The sequence below is a fragment of the Cornus florida genome, unplaced genomic scaffold, assembly GCF_030987335.1.
Source record: "Cornus florida cultivar Cherokee Brave unplaced genomic scaffold, ASM3098733v1 CherokeeBrave_3.0.0_Hap2_Chr02, whole genome shotgun sequence".
Taxonomy (NCBI): Eukaryota; Viridiplantae; Streptophyta; class Magnoliopsida; order Cornales; family Cornaceae; genus Cornus; species Cornus florida.
Genome location: NW_026775572.1, coordinates 108518443 through 108530340, shown reverse-complemented (window position 1 = coordinate 108530340; position 11898 = coordinate 108518443). Strand labels below are relative to the sequence as shown.

General features: G+C 39.2%; 1 pseudogene; it reads left to right on the top strand.

Annotated features, from left to right (window-relative positions):
• The first annotated feature begins 8890 nt into the window (after positions 1–8890).
• Positions 8891–8989, top strand: LOC132297842 (small nucleolar RNA R71; annotated as a pseudogene).
• Positions 8990–11898: the final 2909 nt, after the last annotated feature.

Sequence of the window (11898 nt, the reverse complement as noted above, 5' to 3'; positions counted from 1 at the left end):
TATATTATTGACAAGTGATTAATGAGGGTAATTAGGGTGTTGCAATATTGGTGTGTGTGTGTTTGGTTGATTCAACAAGCAAGGATGACTAGTTAAGCATGTATTGTCTAAACATCATGTGAAAGGCACAATATATCTAAGCAATGAAGCATATATTGTCTAAACAACATGTGAAAGGCACAATAAATCAAACCAAGTCATTAATCCTTTCATTAGGCTCACAATCCAAATACAACACAAGATTAGAGACATATGCTAATTGCATTCAAAAGCTTGGATCATCAAACCACAAGCATAGATTATCCTCCCATTTAACAGTACACTACAACTACACTACATCTACACTACTAGCATGAAAAAAAACTAGGGGAGAGGCACAATCCATCAAGAGATAAGCATGAACCATCAAGAGAATCACAAAAGCATTCTTTTAAGCACAATGTTTTGACAATCTCTAAATCTATGGCATCAATACACATAGACATGTATCAATAACACAAAATCTAGAGACAAGAACATGAACATCAATTCTAGCATACATAGACATATGAATAGAATGAAATGATCAATTGGAAGCATTAAACCACATAAATCATTGAATAAACAAGATCTATATATCAAAGTGTCAAAACATCAATTACAACACTAATCCCGCAATAATACACAAGATTAAGATATAGAAAGCATGCTTGGGGCTAACTCTAGCCCCAAGAGGATGTCTAGCCACTCATGGTAAGGATACTCCAACCCTCAAGGGCTAACTCCATGGAAGAGGTTTGCTCCTTGTTGATGAAGATCTCCAATGGTGTCTCTAGCCTCCTCCTCCTCTAAACTTCCTCTCCAAGAAATGATATGAAAAATATAATGTTCTCCTCTTTGAAAAAGCAATCCTTATCCTTATATAGGTAGGTCAAAATGACACCCAAAATGAGCTGGGGTCATGCACACAATATTCCCTAATGATTGGATAAAGGATAACTTTCAATAAGATGGAATTTTAACTTTTTCGCACTGGAGGAAGTTCGATCGATCGAAAGTTAGTGAGATCGATCGAAAGTAAGTGAGATTGGTTGAACTTAGGCTGGATCGATCCAACTGGCTGAGCTTTTTGGAAAAAGACAAATCCAAGATATTTATGGGAGATATTTATGGGAAAAGGACAAAAGTGGTTAGTGGGTGGTACAGGTGTGGATAGGATCAATCATTTGGATAAAGATAAAGGTGTTCGATCGATCGAAGAATGATGTTGGATCGATCAAACTTTTGCACTTAAGTGTTTTAGGTCAAGGCTTGGATCTATCTTGAAGTGCTAAGATCGTTCAATGTTCGATCGATCGAACCTTGGACTTGGATCGATTAAACTTGCTGCTTTGCTTCATTTTGCTTCTTTCTTTCTCCACTTTGCTCCTTTCTTTGTTTAATCTTAGAATTGCTTCAATTAAGCTCTTATTTAGCTGAGTTAGCTTATTTTCGGGATAAGTGCCTGAAAATGGAAATAATACGAAATCAATCTAAAACGGTAAAGTAAGATAGATAAAGGTACTAGAATGCCTAAGCTTAAGGGGTTTAAATATGCACTTTTCAGTGCTCATCACACCCCCAAACTTAAATTTTGCTAGTCCTTAGCAATGAACTAGAAAGAAAAGGTATAAAATAAACAACTATACAAGTATGAATCTAGAAAACAATAAATGGATAACGCCACTTTCGTAGGGCGCACGATTGCATTTAGCACATGCAACAAGCCTTTTAAACCCCTAGGTTACCCCTAGTGGACGAGTAAAGTCTCGTGAGGGTTTCCAGAAATGGTACCCACAAACATTAAGCTCATTTTTTCAAAAGAGGTACCAATATTGCAAACAAGCATTGGGAGAAAACTACCTCAAGTATGCAATTTTTCAACCCTTTCTAAGCAATCTCCCAAAATCTCAATATCAAGCAAGCAAGTATGGTCCTCCACACATCAAGAAAATGATATGCAAATCAAAACAACTCTAGAATTCTTTTGAGTGGACCGGCATCAATGTGTTGCTATCTTAGCCAACTAAAGAATTAATCACATCCTTACCCTCAAACTAGCACACAAATCTAATACCGATCATCAAGACAAAAAGTGGACCTTTTATTAAAGCTTTATTGTTCTAGGTGCGCTTATTCTTTTCACTCGATATTTTTTTTTTTTTTTTTTAGAGGATCAAAGATGGAAGCATAGTGCAATGTATTGATCTATTAAGCTTTTTAGCGATTCATGAGATCGAGCGTTAGGTCAATGACTCCCAAACCAGACGGCTTTAGGGCACTAAGTGTTCAAACACCCCTACGGACTTACAAGCTCAAATCAACTAGGCTACAAATCAAGACAATAACCATCTAATCATTTCCTACTTCTCAATTTTTGAGAGAAGTCCTCACTTTTGTTGCTTTTTTTTTTTTTTTTTTTATTTGAATGAACAATTATTAACCTAGAGTTTGGGCCCTCCACCTTTCGGCACGAGAAGTTCAGTTCTTGATGAGGCTAAAATTCTGACTACTTAGTGAAAAGGGGTTGTTATCCACCTTTATCAAGAATGAAAGTTTTCAATGCACTACTAGCCCAATTGGGATATAACCAATTCAATAATTAACAAAGTATGTACCCCACAAATGAATGCTAGTGTGCGCCTGTGCTAGTGTAAAAGACTAGAGTGAATCTCAAAACAATCACAAAATCAGGATGATGTGGACCACAAGTGCAAACAAGATATCAATCCTTCGAAAAATTTACTCCTAAATGGCATTCATAAGGCATACAAGGAGTATTGGACTCTCAAGTCAAGCAATTTTTCAATTTTAAGCAATATAGTCCTCAAAAGATCAAAATCATATCTAGGTATGGACCAATCATAAAAATATCCCTCAAATACACGAGTCATGCTAAAAGTTTGAATTTAAAACTATCACTATAGAGCACCATTCCCCCCAAACTTAAATTGCACAATGTCCTCAATGTGCAAAGAGAACCAAGGAAAGAGTATACCAATGCAACTGAGCAAGAATGATCGAGACTTAAGTATCCGAAGTGGGTGGCATGGCCCCCCCAAACTTGGGATGAACTATGGTCCTGAAAATTGGCACTTGGATAAATTTATCAGATAACAAAATGGGAGAATCGGTGCACAGTGAACATGCAAGTGTAAATGGGATAAATAGATAACGAAATGAGAGAGGTATAAGGGTGGTCCTGGAAATTGGGTAGCACTCTCTCACTGAAGTCACTGTGATGCACCTGATGGAGTCAAACATACAGATATGAGAATACAATCATATGACATCCATAGCAAAAATAGATATATAAAATAGAGAAAGTGCAGGTACAACAAAAATATCAAAGCCGACAGACCGGCTGTAAAAATAATACAGTGACAATAACAAAGTATCAAAAGGAGAGAGGGATCATAAGATAGAAAAGACTTGGAGCTCAGGAAGATGAGGTAGAATGGGCAGGTCTGGCTCTGTGGATGTCTCTGGATAAATCTCTAAACATGGTCGCGACATCCGTGCGGAAGGCAGCAAACTCAGCTCTGCGGGCTGTAAGGTCAGCTCGGATGGTAACAACAGCATCCTCGAGCGTCTGCAGACATACTCCAAAGCCGGGGGTCAAGTCTGGTATGGATGAGTCAGAAAACAGGTCCTGGGTCTGCTCCTGCTCATGGATAGGTGACCTGGCTGGAGAGTCCTGCTCTGCATCGTCTGCAGGGCGCTTTAAGTCGATATCTAAATGCTCGGCAGTTGGATCAACTGGTGCATCGTCCACTGCGGGAGCTACTGCTGGCTCTGCTAGTGCCGGGGCTGCCTGTACTGCCGCCTCCTCCTCTAACTCCAGCTCTGTAGCTGCCAGTACGGCATGGATCTGCAGGCAAGTGTAATAGCTCTGTAGCTCTTGTCCCAATCCTTCTTGAGGAAGTGACAGGAACCTCTCTCGAGGTCCTCCTGCCGGTGGATGGGATAACGCTGGTCAATGAGAATCTAGGTGATGAGGTGGCTGAATGGAAGAGACTTAGCCCTTCCGGGCGCCTCCTTACTGACATACTCATCGTAGAGCTTCCTCATCACGCTCTAGATAAGCTCAGGAATAGACACCCAGTGGCGGGTATAGAAGGCGTACAGGGCTGCTAGATAGTTGCCCCGCATCTGAATCTTATGTCCTGCCATGTATATATTTCTGTAGAGCACCGAATCTGTAAACCACAGGTCATCCAGCAAGAATGTCCGGGTGGCGAAGGTCTCGCCACCGGTATGGTGACCTGTGAGAAAAACTGCCATATTGGTGTAAGAAGGCCTGTAGAGCCTGGGATAGGTCTCCTGAAGCTTTAGCGGGCACCGATATGGACAGCGAGTCGAACGGGCCAGAGTCTCCACTGTAATGGTGATCTCATGGCCATCAATAGAGGTGATGAGCTCGGCTGTAGTACGCGGCGACAGTCAGAGGTTCTTGTAGAACAACCGTACCAGTCGTGGGTAGATTGGCTCTGTGACTGGGGCAAGAATAGCTGAAAGGCCCCGCTGAATGATATCCTGATAGGCAGATTGAGTCAACACCGATCTGAAGAAGAATGCGGTGTCAAATGCTGACTCGTGCTCGATAGTCATGTGTGCATATCTAAGCGCGAGCCTATCGCGCTGTAGATGAGCTGGCTGAATAGGTGGAGCCGGTTGAGCTAGCTGCTCAGCACCTCTATGCGGTGGAGATGGTGATGGAGTGAATGCCGGACGAGTTGGCGACTGAGGTGGAGTAGGGTGTAATGGCTCCTCTGTATGAGAGGGCTGCGCAGTCTCCCCAGTCCGCTGTTAGACTTTCCTCTGTGTGTGCTTGGGGCTAGGATCCCGGACATGAGATGGACTGACGCCGTCGTTAAGTCTGTGGCTGGAGCCGTGACGATGTTTACGTGCTACCATCTTAACGCGAGCCATAGTCTGCAAATAGAAATTCAAGAGTTAGTGCCAGCATTTATAGAATATAAAGCACAATATAGAAACATGTATATCAAATAAGATAAACAAAACAAAATATCGCATGATTCTATGCAAGTGGCAAAATATGAAACATGCTAAACAATGTAAGTATGAAATGCATCCAATGTGGAATATCATAGGCATTGGGCATATATAAGGTAGCATGAACATAAGATAAGATGAATGAAGTGTGTATATGAGATATGTGAAATTCGATCGATCCGAAAAAGAAATGAGATCGATCACAAAAGTTGGATTGATCGAAAGTCAAGTTGGATCGGTTGCAAATATTCGATCGATTATAAATTTGTTCGATCGATCGAACAGTGCGACGATGAAACCTAACAGTCATAGATCTGTGACTTTTGAAGCATGGGGCCCACACGAGTGAGTTCGTGGGCCCTCCAATCAACACAAATCAAGCCTAAATGCACTCCAAACGTGGCCCAAACACCCAAATCTAACAAAATCTTCAAAATCTATGCACACATATACGCACACATATATATATAGACATGGATGCTAAAGCTTTGAGAATGGAAGATTCAACATGAGAGCAACATGATTACAACATTTGAAACAACTATTGATGCATGAGAGTTCAAATCTAGGGAAGGATGTCTCGGATCTTACCTCAAGAGAGCGAGAGAATGGAGAATAAACTGAGAAGATCTGAGATGAAGAAAATGGAGATGAACTGAGATTTGAGATGCTTGGATCTCGCTGGAGGAGTTGCCGGAGCTTGAAGAGATGATTTACAGTGAAGAGGGATGAGAGGCTAGGGTTTGGTGAGTGAGATCGATCCAAATGATCAATCCTAAGACCCTTGGATCTGTTTTTAAAAACATTTCCCGATTAGTTCGATCGATCAAAGATGAGTTGTGATCAATCGAACTTTGATGAACTCCTTTCAAAGTATTTTTGGATTTTTTTTTTTTTTTGTTTTTTGTTTTAAAATTTAATTAATTAAAAACTAAAAAAATTAAAATATTTTTGAATTTTTGAAAACTTGTTGAAAATTAAAACAAAATAAAATGAGAGAGAAAATAGAATTTAAAAAAAATGAAAATATTTTTGGATTTTTGAAAAGTTGAAAAGTCAAACTAAAAATAATGAAATGAAGATTTGTGATCGATCGAAACAAAAGTTCGAGCGATCAGACAGAGAGCAAAAATATGCAGGTTTTTGGTTCAAAAATTTGGCTAAGTGTTGGAACATGAGATCGATCAAACTGGAAAGTTGGATCGATCGAAGAACTTTCAGATCGATCTTGGAATGTTTCGAACGATCAGATAGAGAGCTGAAATATGCAGGTTTATGCAGGCTCAAAAAATTTTCTAAGTGTTGAGTCCTGTGATCGATTGAACTTGGAAGTTAGATCGATCGAAGGTCTCTTGATCGATCTTGGAGTTGGTTCAAACGATGGGACAGAGAGGTGATTTGGATGCAGGTTTCTGCAGGTCGAAAATTTTTCTAAGTGTTGGAGTGCAATCCACAATTCGATCGATCGAACTCCAATGTGAGATCGATCAAACTTTGCCAAATGCTCAATTATGACATAAAAGCTTATGCAATCCTCACCAAAGTTCCTTTTAATGCATGTGAACTTAAAACAAGTATCTAAACTTTGCAAGAAACAAAATGAAAGATAGAAATGGGGGAGGAATAGGGTTTTGACACCCTACGAATGTCTTTGCTAGTCTTTAACGTCTCTAGCAAGACGTTGGGCTCTTTTAGCCGGGGTCAAAGATCTTATAATGCATCCCCTCCGTGTTGGGGTGATAAATGCTTTGAACTCCACCCAACAAATGGTCCTTTAAAGAACTTGTTGGATCAAGCTCAAAAGAAGCTTTTGATCCTTTATCTATGCAATTAAAACCTTTGGGCTTCCATGCCCTTTCAAAGCAAGAATTTAACAACACTTTGAGAATGCAAGGTTGAAGATGATCCTTTGGAAGTTTTGGTTTTACGCAAAAGCTCATTTCCTTAGCAATGAAGATCATGACATTTTTCTACAACATTGACCTCTTCTTCATACTTGTCAAGTGAATTGGGTGTGGGATTAAAGATATTCAACTTTACCTTCATGTGGCCAAATGAAATCTTTATCACCCCTGTTCTACAATTGATGTTGGCATTGGCGGTTGCCAAGAAAGGACGGCCAAGGATAACGGGAATTTGGCTCTTAAGATTGGAAACCGGTTCCTTGTCAATGACAACGAAATCAACCGGGAAGAAGAATTTATCAATCTTGATCAAAACATCCTCAATGACACCCCTAGGTTTCTTAATGGATCGGTTGGCAAGTTGCAAAACTACCGACGTCAGTTTCAATTCACCTAGGCCCAATTTAACATAGACCGAATATGGAAGAAGGTTAACACTTGCTCCTAAATCAAGAAGTGCCCGATTAATGATATGATCACCAATGATGCATGATGTAGTTGGTGAACCGGGGTCCTTAAACTTTGGAAGAGTGTTATGTTGCAAAATTGAGCTTACTTGCTCGGTCAATACCACTTTTCTTGGTGCTTGGCTCTTGTTCTTCCGCTTTTAGGTGCACAAGTCTTTCAAGAATTTGGCATAAGCCGGAATTTGCTTGATTGCATCCAATAGTGGAAGGTTAACTTTCACTTGCCTAAACATTTCCATGATTTCATTGGTTTTTGCCTTTTGCTTGTCTTTTGAAATAGATCCTTTTAAGGCATCCAGAAATGGAACCTTTGGTTCAAACACTTTTTCAGAATTTTCTTGTAAACTCTCATTAACACAAGAAATTTTCAAATCATTTTTCAATAAAACCTTTTCAACATCATTTTTCAAAACTTTCTCATTTGCAAGATCATGTGTATGTAATAAAGGAGGAATGGGATGTGAAATGGGACGGGTGACAACTTGAGGTTGCACCGGTTCACTCTCTTCATTGGATATTTCAACTTGATTTTCCACAACTCTACCACTCCACAAGGTAGTCACCGCATTAACATGTTCAATGGTATGCCCTTCCGATGAGGAATGGGTTTCCACAACACATTGTTGTTTAAGTGGGGCATTAATGGGCATCTTTCCCTTCTCTCTTACTTTAAGAGTGCTTGCTATTTGCCCTACTTGGGTTTCTAGCTTAGCAATGGATTGAGAGTGAGAATGAAGTAATTGTGTGTTAGCCTCTAAAGTGCCCAAAGCATTCAAAACTTTTTCTTCAAAGGCAGGACTTCTAGTGTTTCCTTAGGAATAAGATTGGTTGGGAAAATGAGAATTAGCAAATTGATTCCCTAGTGATTGATAAGGTCTATAACCTTGGGATCCTTGGTTTTGAAGTGGAGGTGGAATATATTTCCCTTGGAAACTGCCTTGGGAAGGGTTTAAGCCTTCTCCTTGGTTTTTCTAAGAGAAATTCGGATGATTCCTCCAACTTAGATTATAATGAGTACCATAAGGATTGTTCCCTTGGTTTACAAAAGCCGCATTGACTTGTTCATTAGGTTCATTATGCATTTGTCCATGAGGACAATGAGAAGTAGAATGAAGAACACTAGAACAAGTCATACATGTTTCATTTGATGCACGATGAGAATGGTTAGGGAAGGAAGATACTTGGTTCGCCGAGTTTTGGTTAATCAAAAATTGATCAAATCTTTGAGACAAAGACTTCATTTCAGCGGCTATTTCATTTGAATGTTCGACTTGATGTAAGCCTACACTCTTCCTACCTTGTGAATTTCTACCATTCTTGGATGATAGTGTTCTATGCAAAGAATTTTCACTCATGCTTTCATAGAGACACCACACGTCATCCTCATGCCTATCAATGTAAGAGCCACCCATGGAAGCATCAATCATACCCTTATAGTTGTCCGATAAGCTCTCAAAGAAATATTGAACTAATTGCCATTTGGGCATGTCATGATGTGGACACTTCCTAAGCAATTCATTGAAGCGTTCCCATGCCTCATGAAATGTTTCTCCATCCCCATGTGAAAATTCTCGAATTGAGGTTCTCATGGCATTGGTCTTAGAAATCGGATAGTACTTCTTTAAAAAATCTTGTTGCATTTCCGCCCAAGAAGTGATTGAAAAAGGCCTAAGATTGTTAAACCAATACTTTACTTTGTCCTTTAAGGTGAATGGAAAAAGTTTGAGTCTTAAGACCTCTTCCGGCATGTCCGTATATTTTACGGTGGAACATACTTCAAGAAACTCATCCAAATGCTTGTAAGGTTCTTCACTAGGAAGTCCATAAAAGTTAGGAAGCATTTGAATATTTTGTGCTTTAATTTCATAATGATGTACTCTAAATGGTGGCAATTGAATGCATGTAGGTGCATTGTATTCATTAGGCACATAGTGATCTCTTAAAGCAAGAGGTGGATTAGCTACTTGAGGTGCAACATGAACACCTTGGTTATGAATTCCTTGATTAATGACGGGAGGTTGTGGAGCATACATTGGCCTTGGCATTCCATACAGAACTTGGCCTTGTTGTTGTGGTGGTTGGATGAATGGCCTTGGCATGCCTAATGATACTTGCATGTTTTCATTGTGCACATTGGGATGAAGGATAACTTGTTAGTCTATGTGACCAATGTCCTCAATATGGTCATCATTGTGGTCATCCATTGAAAGATTGGCTCTATTTGAACTTCCTCTTCCCCTAGGATTTCTAATGATAGATTCAAGATGCAATTAAGAGGGGCAAGAGTTGGTCTTAATGAACGACGCCCATGCATGCACAATATAAAACACAACAAACACAAAGAATGATAAACACTATGCCTTCACAACAATGCAATTAGACTTCTTCCACAAACATTAAATTCATACTCCCATACTTTAACTCAATGATGCAAGACAATAAAAAATAAGCCTCCACACGGGCCGACAATTTAACTAAGGGACTGAGTAAAGAAAATCTCACAAAGGTCCTTTAGCACTTCAACTCCAAATTTTAAAGCTTAGCTTAGCAAAAAAAAAAAAAAAAATTAAGTTTTTAGCATTTTTCCTTTCTTTGCTTGCTTGAATTGAATGCTCAATGGCTCCTTTGTTTGCTTCCTCTCCAACAATGCACCTAGTTAAGTAAGAACAACACAATAAGTAACCAAAAAGAAAAATAAAAATAAAATAAAAACACGATCAAAAGAGTACTAATCCTAATCAATTCCATAAATCCGACGTTGCCAAATCTAATCAACAAATCCCCGGCAACGGCGCCAAAATTTAACGAGTAAGGCCGCTATCGAACGCCAAAATTGATGTAGTGACTGTGCGGTTCAAGAAAAGACTTTTGGGTCAAGTTTAAATTTATAAAAACCACTACCAACACTACTACTAACGTAGTAAGAGTGAGTAGGGATCGTCCCAAGGGATTATGGGGATTGAGCAATGTCGGAGTTGATTGTGGAATCGTAATTAGGGCTAGTAGGTCGAGTGATCAAACAATTGGTTGGTTAGTTGATTAAAGAGCAACTAAATTAGACTAAGTAATTGAATGCAATGGAGAGTAAGTAAGAGGGAGAGAAGAGTCTTGCGGTTTAGAGATCACCACCAAGCAATGCATTTCTATATTATTGACAAGTGATTAATGAGGGCAATTAGGGTGTTGCAATATTGGTGTGTGTGTGTTTGGTTGATTCAACAAGCAAAGATGACTAGTTAAGCATGTATTGTCTAAACATCACGTGAAAGGCACAATATATCTAAGCAATGAAGCATATATTGTCTAAACAACATGTGAAAGGCACAATAAATCAAACCAAGTCATTAATCCTTTCATTAGGCTCACAATCCAAATACAACACAAGATTAGAGACATATGCTAATTGCATTCAAAAGCTTGGATCATCAAACAACAAGTATAGATTGTCCTCCCATTTAACACTACACTACAACTACACTACATCTACACTACTAGCATGAAAAAAAACTAGGGGAGAGGCACAATCCATCAAGAGATAAGCTATTCTTTTAAGCACAATGTTTTAACAATCTCTAAATCTATAGCATCAATACACACGGACATGCATCAATAACACAAAATCTAGAAACAAGAACATGAACATCAATTCTAGCATACATAGACAATTGAATAGAATGAAATGATCAATTGGAAGCATTAAACCACATAAATCATTGACTAAACAAGATCTATATATATCAAAGTGTCAAAACATCAATTACAACACTAATCCCGCAATAATACACAAGATTAAGATATAGAAAGCATGCTTGGGGCTAACTCTAGCCCCAAGAGGATGTCTAGCCACTCATGGTAAGGATACTCCAACCCTCAAGGGCTAACTCCATGGAAGAGGTTTGCTCCTTGTTGATGAAGATCTCCAATGGTGTCTCTAGCCTCCTCCTCTAAACTTCCTCTCCAAGAGATGATATGAAAAATATAATGTTCTCCTCTTTGAAAAAGCAATCCTTATCCTTATATAGGTAGGTCAAAATGACACCCAAAATGAGCTGGGGTCATGCACACAATATTCCCTAATGATTGGATAAAGGACAACTTTCAATAAGATGGAATTTTAACTCTTTTGCACTGGAGGAAGTTCGATCGATCGAAAGTAAGTGAGATCGATCGAACTTAGGCTGGATCGATCCAACTGGCTGAGCTTTTTGGAAAAAGACAAATTTGAGATATTTATAGGAAATATTTATAGGAAAAGGACAAAAGTAGTTAGTGGGTGGTACAGCTGTGGATAGGATCAATCATTTGGATAAGGACAAAGGTGTTCGATCGATCGAAGAATGATGTTGGATCGATCAAACTTTTGGACTTAAGTGCTTTGGATCAAGGCTTGGATCTATCTTGAAGTGCTGAGATCGATCAATGTTCAATCGATCGAACCTTGGACTTGGATCGATCGAACTTGCTGCTTTGCTTTATTTTGCTTCTTTCTTTCT